This window comes from Thalia democratica, chromosome 8, assembly GCF_965202585.1.
Source record: "Thalia democratica chromosome 8, ktThaDemo2.hap1.1, whole genome shotgun sequence".
In the NCBI taxonomy this organism is placed as follows: domain Eukaryota; kingdom Metazoa; phylum Chordata; class Thaliacea; order Salpida; family Salpidae; genus Thalia; species Thalia democratica.
This window is the reverse complement of record NC_139172.1, coordinates 21,993,261-22,003,963: the sequence shown is the minus strand read 5'-3', so window position 1 is coordinate 22,003,963 and position 10,703 is coordinate 21,993,261. Positions and strand designations below refer to the sequence as shown.

At 22.9% G+C, this 10,703-nt stretch overlaps 1 long non-coding RNA gene across 1 annotated transcript; it reads left to right on the top strand.

The window, feature by feature from the left end:
• The first annotated feature begins 7,844 nt into the window (after positions 1-7,844).
• Positions 7,845-9,934, top strand: LOC145842749 (uncharacterized). Its single transcript, XR_014370210.1, has 4 exons — positions 7,845-7,929; positions 8,551-8,654; positions 9,526-9,603; positions 9,745-9,934. It is a non-coding gene; the product is annotated as an uncharacterized LOC145842749 (long non-coding RNA).
• The last annotated feature ends 769 nt before the right edge of the window (positions 9,935-10,703 follow it).

Genomic DNA, 10,703 nt, shown 5'->3' with positions numbered 1-10,703 from the left:
TAAGTTATAAAATCTCATTTAAAAAGATTAAAAAAAAATAGTTAATTAATGATTAAAGTAAAATAAAAATTTTTAAACTATGTTTCGAAAGGCTGATATATATTAGAAATAAGTAGCATTTTATTTTATTATTTTTCAATTATACTAAATGAGTACCTTTTGCTAATATAGTAAAATGAAAAGTTCAGTTCATACATTTTTTATTGAGTAAAGCTTTTCAAACACTACTTCTTTCTTTAAAAATAAATATTTTTAAACCAATCAAGCACTAAACTTGATTATTAATTCATTTGAAACTGTTTACAATCTGTTTTAAAAGGAGCAAACTAGTTTTTGAAAAGCTTCACTAAATAAAAAGTGTATAAATTAAACTATTGTTTCTATTTAAGGGAATGGCAGTTATTTAGTAAATAAAAAAGATCAATTTAACTGAAAAATACAGTTAAGTTGTGCAGCTATCTATTGTTAAGTATGTTCAAGTATAAATTTTGTCAAATAGCTTAAACGGTTATTTGATATTGAAAAAAGCGTAATTTTTAAAGGGTTAATAAAAAGTCTGCGTACAAAAATATTTAAAATAAGCTACACTGACAACTTATAAACTTATTTGATCTGTAAGAATAAAGCATTACTCTATTTTTTTTAAGCTAACATTTATTTTATTATTCCTATCGTCTTTCAATAAAAAATAATCAAATTTACGACCAGGTTTAAAGTTATTGCTTATAAAGTAAGTTAAATATTTATAAAAAATTTATTTTTTCTGTATTTTTTAAGTTAAAAATGAGTTAGTTAATACTCTGTAAGTATGAAAAAAAAAAATTAAGAAATTAGATTATAAAAAAATGATGTGTACAAATATGAAAAGCATTCATCAAAAAAAGTTACACATTAAGTAGAAAAATTACAATATGCTTTTATAAAATAAACAGTTAGTTAAGTAATATAAATGTTAATGTTGAAATTTTTAGTAAAAATATAAGAAGGTTTTATAAAAACTAATATTTAGAAAAGCTAGAAAAAAAAAATGAAACAATCTTGAAAATGATACAATCGTATCCCATTTTGTAAAACTAACATAATTTTACTTTTAATGAAGCTGTAACAAAATGTATACTTCCAAAAAATCAAGAGAGTTGAATTCGTAGTTTTTATGTGTTAATACTTAATAGTACATTTTTTAACAAATAATTACGTGATAAATTAGATTAATCAGGCAAAAAAATAAAAAAGGTGTGAACTGTTTCCCATACCGAATAAATATTTTTACTTATAACCTTAATTACATATTCAAAACAACGTTAGTAACTCAATGATTAAATTTTAAAACCTTACAAAACGTTATGCAATCTGCTGAAATTAGCAAAAACAAAGGCGACAATTTTATAGAAAAAAAGATAATAGTTACAATTATGTAACATTTTTTTATTTAAACGAAACTTTTCCTATAAATTTTTTCCTTAAAATCAATTATACACAACTACTAAAACTGGTTGGTAATTAAAGAAAACAAAACACTTTCAGATAAAAAAACAAATAGATTTTCAGCAAACTAAATGATTTTGCTAATTTTTAAACACTTTTCTAAAAATTGCATTTAAATAAGTTTTATTAAATTTAACTTAACAAATGGCTTGCTGTGACTAAATATTTAAACTTTGTGACTAAGTAGCTAATTGCTATACAAAGCACCGGAAGCTAGTATAATAAAATAAAGTTTGCACATTAGTGAACTAACTTATCTTTATTATTTGAATTTACTTGTCTTTATTTAAAGTTATTTCGTACTAACTATAGTGAAGTTTTTTTCCGTTTTTTGCAAAAAAATTAAAATTTGCTCATTATAAAAACTATATTAACCTTTATACTGTTAAAAGTTTTAAAAACAACTTTTTAAGCCAATTTTTTATCAAAAGCTTATATATAACATAACTAAATTTTAGTCGTATAACTGTATAATTACAAGTATTGTCAGTCATTTCCCATTTTAATTAAAATTTATACAAAAATATAAAAGTTTCCTAAAGTATCAATAAAAACAACTATGATATTTTTTAGTTTAAGAATAAATTTTAAATAAAATAAAAGGTTATAATTGATATATTTACAGATAGTTGCACCTGTGAGCAACACTGATATTTTATTTTGTTGCAAAATAGATAATGATAAATTTGCTTTTTTAGTCTTATTTTGTGTTAACTATTTTTTATAACATGTATAAACTCATTATTAAACTTATCAAAAGATTTGTAACAATTTAAGTTTAAAATGTAGTTTTAAGTAAAACATAAAAAATTAATAGTTTTAAACTAATGTGTAGAAATTTATCATTCAATGAAATGCTGTGCTTAGCTTAGAGTTTATTGCTTAATATCTATAAGGTTACCAACTGACTTTATATTTATAAATTATTTTTATTTTTCAATCAAAAATAAAGTTATGAGTATACTATACTGTATTACAATGTAAAAAAAAGTTCTACTTTAAAGTCTATTAAAAAAAATCAAAAACTAACGTTAACTCTTAAAAAATATCATTATAAACAATAACAGACTGCTCAGACATTTTATATATTTTGACTAAAAAAACACTAAACCACGCTAAATTTAATAAAGTGTATGTTTTATCTTAAATAGTTATCAAATATTTAATAATTAAAGTTGTTATTCATTTTTAATTTGGTCACATTTTCCTAAAACTTAAATTTTTATTAGTTTTAAAGAAAAAATTAAAACAGTTTATCTTTTGTCGAACTCTGATCAAGATATTTAAATAATGCAGTTTGAAAGTTATAGATACAAACATATTTTTTTTATCTAACGTATTTTAAATTATACCTGTACTGGTAAAAATACGAAATATATGAAAAACACTTGTTTGAAATATTATACTGAACGTATTTTAAATAATGTCAATTTATTAAAATATTTATGTTGCTATATAAACTAGTACTAAACATTAAGAAAACTAACTTTAAATTAGTTTTTTAAACTAATGTAAGTGTATTAGAGCAACACGTGTTCAATCTTTTTTATAAAATTGGTTGTTAAAAGTAAAACTCACTAAGTTGTAATGAAAAAAAAGTTTGTAAATTTTGTAAATAAAATAAGGTTAATCAAATTAAAAAATATTTGTAAAATGTTTAATTTAAGATGCTTAGACTTTCTAAGTAAAAAACTAAGTATTATCTACTAAAATAAAACAAAGATACAAATCTGTTAATTATATTCGTTTTAATAACTGTATACAACTTCTTACTCTGCAAATTGTGAAGAAACGGCAAAAGATATTTTTTTAAAGTGAAGCTTTATAATTCGCTATGCTGCTGCATACTTGAACGTAATACTTATCTACTGGTGTGCAAATGCTGCTATTTTTAAACAAAAATTTGCTGTAAGTAATGCGTAAAAAATTCTTTGGTAGATCAAATTACTTTTGGTTTTTGTCAGATTTTCTTGTATGTACCAATTTTAGAAAAGTTTAAAGCAGTAAAAAGGTATGATTAATCGTAATTTTAAATTGAAAATCTACAAGAAATACAAACAATTCAAACACTTGACAGCTTTTGTTAAAAACAGTAGGTCAAAGTTAATAGTCAAGTCAAACTGCAGTTGATTTATTTTTAATTTTAAGAAATTTAATGGTACTTTTAAAAGCTTTAAAGTTTTCTTAAAATAATATTTAATTCAAAGTCTTTTGTTTTATTTTTGGTTTCCAGTACTAAAAAGATAAAAATGAACAAATGTTATAAATTCACATTTCAAATCTTATACGTGCTACATTCAAAAACCACAAAAGTGCTTTTATAATAAACACATTGATAGTTTATATCCATGTTTTAAATTGTTTTTTTTATTCGTTTTGGTTTTTTATAGAAAATACTAATGGAAAGTATTAATAAAGTCTATTTTCTAAAACAACCTTAATATTAATCAAAAGTTATATAGTGTCTTGTTAATTATAAGTTTTATAAAGTTACCTTGTTACAACTAATTATTTTCTTAATAAATTATAAATCAGTAAACGCTTTACATAATCATCACATTATTTTACTGAAAAAATATGCATAAAAATAAGAAATCTAGTTTAAAAAAATGTAAAGTAATGGTAGTTAAAGAAAAATTATCAAGTATAGCAACTGAGGTAATGTTTCTTGAAAGATGGTGTGCGAAAACATTTAGAAAAAAAAAAAAAAGAATAATTGTCGATTTGTAAGTATAGAACATAACAATAAACTTCTGCTTTTAAAAACATTATTTCATTTTATAGAATATAACAAGACCATTTATAAGTAATATATTTTGTACATAGTAAAACAATACTTAAGTACTAAATTTATTCTAAGTTTAAAAAACTTAGATTGAAAACTAAAAGTTCTAAATAAAGACCGAACTTGAATCTCTAACCAACATAGAACTGTTTTTTAATTAGTTAGTTAGTTCTTACTAACGTGTGATACTTGTAAAGTATTTTTATGTGAAAATTTAGCACAAGGACTTCTCATTTCTTGTTAGTTATCATGATAATAAACCAATGTTATCAAAAATTTTAAGTAGTTTTTATTATAAAGTGATTAGTTTTTACAATTTTTGTGAAAATATATTCCTTTTAAACAGTACCAGTCAGCATAAGCTCTTTTAAAAGTTGTATTATCCTGTACGAAGTTTCTAAATTAAAAGGTATTCATTTTCAAAATTCACCTAATATAAAAAATATATTTATATGTATAAAATATACTACCTAAAAATATTAGAGTAGGGGTAAGCTACTTTTCTTATCGTCGGACTAAATTTACAAGATGAGTCTTTGAAAGACCAGAATTGTAAAAAAATAAGTCCTTTGTGAGCCGCGTTATTTTGAAAAATGATAAGACAATATAAAAAAATGTTATGAAGTTTATATGCCTTTACACGTTATTTTCTTTTTTATACTAAGTTTTCGTTTCATTTTAACTACAATAACAACATATATTTTGTGGGTATTGTTGAACTTTTTTTTTGAGTTTTTTTATTTTATTTGTCTTGTTTTATATTTGTGTCTTGAAGCTTCTCTTTATGTACTTTTATTTAAGTGGGTCAGGTTTTAATGCTTGACTTTTGCCTGGCTACAAAACTTGTAAAAAAGTTATTTTTTAATAAACAACAATTTGTATACTGAAAAAGAATTAAAAGCACATTTTTAAACTTTAATTAAAAAAGTGTTCATCTTAAACGTTTTTTACAGTACATTTTTAAGGTTAAAACTTCTTGTGAGCCAGAGACTTTTACTTGGTGGGTCGTGAATTTCCTACCTCTATATTTTAAATTATTAATTTTGAAATAGGAATAAGTTATAAAATATAATAGTAGCTTTTTTATTACGATATTTATTAAAATGTGTAAGTGTTTTATACTACTTATACTATGTTTTTGTTCTTTAAGTATATTCAGTAAGTATAGTTTAGTTTAGTTAATAATATGTTCTAAAAATAAATTATATACCCAGATTATTTATTGATTTTAAAAGTTTTTCTTTTTATAATTAAAAGGTAATAGTATTTAGTTATTTAGTTTTTTTTAAAGTACACTATAGCTATTTTTATTCTTACTATAAGATAATTAACTTGTAATTCATATTCTATTCTCTCAAAAAAAATTTGTGTTACTAAAACAAAATGCAAAAAGTTTTAAATGGACCAGTAATTGTATACAGCCATTAACCATTAGCTATACTATGGTAAAAATTACACTTTATGTACTGCTTATTGAACAAAAAAAAATCGCTCAAAAAATTTGGCCCAGGACCTAGTGTACAAAAAAAATACCTAATGGTCATCGAGTCATAAACCACAGATACAATTCAATGTCTTGTCAAGGACCGTATCAATAGTTTTTTACTGCATATGTTAGTTTAACTACTAACTACTAACTAGTTTAGATTAGTGTAGCTTCCACTAATCTAAAATTCTAGAGCCGACCCTGGTACCAACGAAAGCTTTAATAAAAATTTACACTTTTATATAATATTTCCTTAACGATTATTTAATATCCTTTAACTAGTATATCTACATTTTTAGATATATAACAGTAACATATAAAGCTGTAAAAAATAAACAGCCCTGGACAAGACCCTAAAAGGTAAACGTGGTGGACGACTCGATAAACAAAACGTTCTTTGTGCACCAGGTCCTTGGACCAAGTATTTTGAGCGTCTTTTTTTGTCTCAATAAACTATAATACTTTTAAACTATTTGTTATACAAAACTGCAAGCATTAAAAAACTTATTTGCAATAAAATATATATTGCGACAAAAGTTCTTGTATAAACCAAAAATAACAATTTTATTTTTATTTATTTAGGTTATAATAATTTAGACTTAGAATAACTTTAATCTAATAAACTTTAAAACAAAACTTTAGCAAAAATATTTTTCTTACTTCTTTTAACAACAATTTTACTATGACTATTTTTATAGACTATGGTTTGAGTATACTTACTAATTAATTAACAAATTAAATTAACTATAATTTATTTCGAAAAGTTTTTAAGAATAGTTTCATCTTCTAATAGACAAAATTTTAATTAGCAGTAGTAAACTTATTACGTTATACAAACTGTACTTACTTTATTGCTTAAACAAACTATTATTATATGCTCATTCCATATCTTTTATTAATAGTAGAAGAATTTAAACACTTTTATACACTTAAATAGAAATATAATGACACAAAAATAAGTAGTTAAATAATATTTTATCTAACTCTTCAATATTTTATCTTTTATTACTGAAACATATTGTTGCTATAAACTGTAGTTATTGATAAACAAAACTTTCAAAACAATTATTTGTTGTACTTATCTGAAAAAACTTCTAAAGATATTTTACTTTTAGGTTTAAAGCTACTTATCTAACTTTAAAATAAATTCTTAAAAGTTTGCTAAATACGAGCACTTTTTAGCAATCGTAAAAAAGTAAACGTTGTTGTTCACAGAAAATATTTGTTAATAAGTTTGGCAAACATGTTATTCCACCACAACAAAGAAGTTGTTTGTTTTAAAGTATTACTTAAAAATCAAAAAGTAAAAGTAGTAAATAAACAAACAGGTTACACACAGAGAAACGCTTACAGCTTTTGTCCAGCCAATTTTAGCGCCTTGTTGAATTATAATACACTTGAAGTAAGGGTGTGTTTGAAATAAATATACAATTTTTTAAAATTTGTATGTAAAATTTGTTGGTTAAATTTTAAGTATCGACTTTTATTTAGGTATGCTTTTATTTAGATAAAAAATCCGCTTTATCAAGCAGTATGACCATAAAATCATATTCAAACTTTATTTTCATTCAAATAAAATTAGTTAGAACTTAAAAACAAGATTTGTGTAGAAGAAAACTTTGTAGCCAAACTTTTATTTATTTATTATTAATTTTTAATTAAATTAAAACTATTTAAGTATTTATCACACCATATAATTGAATAATTTTAACTCTTGTATTTTTTTAGTTTTTTGACAAACGAGTTGTTTAAGATGTTAATTAATCAGTATTATCAAGAGGCAAAATAAAAAGTACTCGTAATATTATATTAAACTTCTATTAAAGATTTTTTTATGGCGGATTGCCACTAAAATTCATTGAACTTAAAAAAATGTGTAGCTTTATTAAATAGCTTTTTTCTCATAATTTTTTTTTGTTAAATTATCGCTGTTCAATCGTGCTTTTGTGGTTTCAGTTTAAACTTTATTGCTTTGATTAATTAATTCTTAAACATGATTCATAACTTCCACGACTAATCGTGCCTTCAAGCTACAAAACCACAATAACTTTCGTTTAAGAAAGTAAACAGCAGAAAAATTCATCAGTCTACACTTCACATCTATACCGTTTCAGCATGAAGTTTGTTTTCTTACTTTGTGTAATATTTTACGTTCAGTTCGGCATATCTTCTGGTAATTTTATTTTGTGTTTTAAAGATATACACCAAAAGTTTGTTTTAGTCTAAGTTTAATTTAGTTAAGGTGCATTAATATGTGAAGCACAGTATTGTTTATTGGACGACGAAAAATACGCTCAAAAAGTTTTGTCCAATGACCTGGTGTACGAAAAAACTTTTTAGTCATCGAGTCGTACACCAGAACAGTTTAATGTCATGTCCAGGACATGTGTAGTTTTTATCTTTCTCAAATTAGATTTACAATAAATAATAGTTTAATATTATTATTATATATTATTTATTTTTACATATTATTAACAAATCAATGTTTCACTCCTATGTTGTCATATAGGAGATCATCAGTAAAAAAAATCTTATTCAAATAGAATCGATAAAAATCTCCTTAAAGCTGTTTAAGTCAAGAACTTTGAATTATTTGATTTAAAACAAATTACAACATTTCTATTGTTATTATCATATTTCATGTTAGAATTGTAAATATTACTTTTTGTGTAGTGAAATGTGTAGTTGAAAATTAATTATACTATTTTAAGTGACTAAAATAATTACAAACATGCAAATATTTCAATCGGTAAAAGTTTAATTTTATTGGTTTGATTTAACTGTGATTTTGAAGGTTGCCATGCAACTGGAGGGGGAAGGGATGAGGAAGCAGGTACAGAAATGATAAATGGCCATGAAGATATTCCACAAGATGTTCTCAACTGCATATATGAAAAAGTATGTGAAAATATTGTTAGGTTAAAAACTATGATGTTTCTTTTATAAAACACTTTTCAAATGTGTAACTTTTTGTTTAGGAATTTGTATTTGAAGTTCAACATAAATCCTTTTTCAGCCGGTAATGTTATATTATAAGGAAAAGTATAATGTTTTTAAGTTACCTTTATAAAACAGAAAAAAAATGATATCTCAAACACATTTATTGAATATAAAAACTGAATATTTTTTAGATAATAACGTGAATGTCAATACTATGTTCATGATAAACCTATATTTGATCTAAAGATAAACCAATCGTATTTGAAATTTAACTGCGCTCAATTATATCGAAAGTTAAAAAAGGTTTTTGTTTTGTCTTAGCTGCGCTCATGCAAATAATCTTTAAATAAAAAATTTGTTCCTTAATTATTAACTTTATCTTGCAATTCCATATTCATAAAAAAAATAACTTAAAAAAAAATTTGTGAATAACCTTTCAATTGTTTTTTAAAACTAATTCGAGTACATGCAACTTAGTTAATTTAAATCTTTTTGATGATGATAATGTTTAATAATACATGTTTATAACAAAATGCGCAAAACTTATTTAAAAAAGTTAATATTACAGCAATGCTACTATTTACTAGATATTTTGACTTTTTAAGATATCAAAGTTTTTAACAAAAAATTGAACAATAACAAAAATTAATATTACTTATTTTTGTAATCTTAAAACAAAACATGTTCTACTTATATTTAAAAATTTAGCTACGCATCTGTATAGATTAAAAAAAACTAACAAAAGTTAGTGGTCAATTTTTGAATTTTAATAATGACTAGTTAATGACTAGTTTTTTATTATATTTTCAACATACTTTTTTAATTTTAGGTAGGATCCTACACCCAAACAAGAAGTAAATTTCAATTGGTGAGAATAACGCACTCAGATGTCGAAGCAGCCTACAATGTTTGTTATTTACTAATATTAAACAAACGTTTAATAACATGAAGTAAAAATTACTAGAACTTATTAAAAATTTAAGAAATCTTTATAACTTTTGCCTTAAATTGTTAAAAATACGATTGAAAAAGTATGTTTTCAAAACAGGAATGCAATAATACATGGTGAAGCGAAAATATTCAAAAATGATGCAGTATTGGGATCTCAACAAACTATTGACACCATTTTTTATACACGTTTTTTTTAATTTGACGTTAAATTAACTGTAAAAATTTTACTTAATTTTTTTTATTGCTTTTTAAACTTATGGTAATAAAGTTTAAACATTCACAACCGATTAGCAATAATATTAAAAGTGTAATATAGTAAAATTTAAAAAACATTTGTAGACTTCTGTAGATTTTCAGTTTTAAAAGGTTGAAAATTAGCTGACTTACACTGCTATTTTGTAAACTAAAACACTGGAAACTATAGCTATTTAAGGGTTTAATAGCCAAATTTAAAATCCAAAAACAAAAAATGTTTTTATTCCGTTAAAAAGCATGCTCAGAAGTTGCATGAATTAAAATTTTTAAGTTTAGTTTTTTAAAAGTTGTTTGTCATAAAAAACATTAACCTTAATTATCTTAAACAAACCTTTTATTAAAACAGTAAAACTCTAAGCTTTTTTAAAACTAAATAGATTATAAGTACTAAAAATATTAATTTATCATAGAAAAGAGCTTTTCTTATCTTTTTAATAATTTTTAGTACGTTTAAGCATTTGAAAAGTATGCTTATTAGAAACTAAAGTTTTAAGTAAGTTTGTTTCATTTCAAACTGATTAGCTAGATATACTTTACACAATTTTTAGCTTTATAAACTATTTTAGTAAGTGATATACCAAACCACAGTAATAAAGAAACAATTTAACATTTTTATGAAAAATATCAAATACATACACATTTGCAGTCTTCTTCACTCAAAAAAAAAGTTATACATCTACTTTTACAACCAACTTTTTACAAATTTTTAATCAAAAACCTATTATTCGGTTATACAGTTAAATAAATTTCAGTTTTCAATAACTTTATTGTTTTATTTAGTTTTAAAAGCTTTAAAAGTTT